This window comes from Meriones unguiculatus, chromosome 17, assembly GCF_030254825.1.
Source record: "Meriones unguiculatus strain TT.TT164.6M chromosome 17, Bangor_MerUng_6.1, whole genome shotgun sequence".
Taxonomy (NCBI): domain Eukaryota; kingdom Metazoa; phylum Chordata; class Mammalia; order Rodentia; family Muridae; genus Meriones; species Meriones unguiculatus.
The window spans coordinates 99,093,581-99,094,726 of record NC_083364.1 but is presented as its reverse complement, the minus strand read 5'-3'; the positions used below and the strand labels follow the sequence as shown (position 1 = coordinate 99,094,726).

Sequence of the window (1,146 nt, the reverse complement as noted above, 5' to 3'; positions counted from 1 at the left end):
CCACATCATGGCTCCAGATGGCAGGGCTAGCCACTCACAGAAGGCTGTTCTTCTCTACCCTGAGTCTCTAGTTCCATCTTCTTCACAATGCTCAGGCTGCTCCACTTCTCTCCAATCCAACCAGCACTGGCTCACACACTGTGGTTGCTCCCACTGCAGGCTGGCCACATGGCTGATGGGCCCCTGGGTGACATCTTCCATCCATGCTGCATGGCATAGCAGCAGGCAGGTGTCTATGGCCCCCCTGTGACATGCACTGGAGGTCTGTGGGTGGCACAATAGTTTTCCTCTTCCTGTGCTGTGCTTCCTGGATTTTATTTGATTTGATTTTTGTGAGTCCTAGGCATAAGATAGCTTTGACCACTAAGGCAGGCATCAAGCCAGGACGAATAGAGGACGGCCATCTGCTCTGTCCTTGACTGACATAAGAGCAACAGCACCAACAAGGTGTCTCTTTGCCCACTGCCAGGAGGGATAAAGATGGTCTTACATGTACATCTTAGGAGGATGGACTAGAAGATACCTCAGTGGGTGAGGCTTTTCCTTTATAAGCACAAGGACCCAGAACCCACAGAAAACCATCAAGGCAGTATGTATCTGTAATACCATGGCCCCTAAGGAGATTAGAGGCAGAGGCACTGGAGACCAGCCTGGTGTACACAAAAGCAAAAACAAGATGGGAAGTGAGGACCAACACTCAAGTTTATCCACCCACTGCCACAGGAATGTTAGGGCATATACATGCTCCTCCTCACGGATGTATTTTAAAGATTTCTCTATTGATTTTATGTGTGTACGTGATTGCTTGCATGTATGCGTGTATGTGCACCATGTGTGTGCAGGAGTCTACATTGGCCAGAAGAGAGTTGGATGCCCTGGCACCTGAGCTTCAAGTGGTTGTGAGCCATGTGAAGTAGGTACTAGAAACCCTTTAAGAGCAGCAAGTCCTCTTAATCACTAAGCCTTTCCTCCAGCCCCATATATATATATATATATATTTTTTACATTATTCATTCTGCATCCCCCCATAAGCCCCTCCCTCCTCCCCTCCCAATCCCACCATCCCTCCTCCCTCTGCATGCATGCCACTCCCCAAGTCCACTGATAGGGGAGGTTCTCCTCTCCTTTCTGATCTTAGTCTATCAG

General features: G+C 49.0%; 1 non-coding gene across 1 annotated transcript; it reads right to left on the bottom strand.

Annotated features, from left to right (window-relative positions):
* Nucleotides 1-330: 330 nt before the first annotated feature.
* Nucleotides 331-473, bottom strand: LOC132648837 (small nucleolar RNA SNORA48). The gene has a single exon (XR_009587238.1). It is a non-coding gene; the product is annotated as a small nucleolar RNA SNORA48 (small nucleolar RNA).
* Nucleotides 474-1,146: the final 673 nt, after the last annotated feature.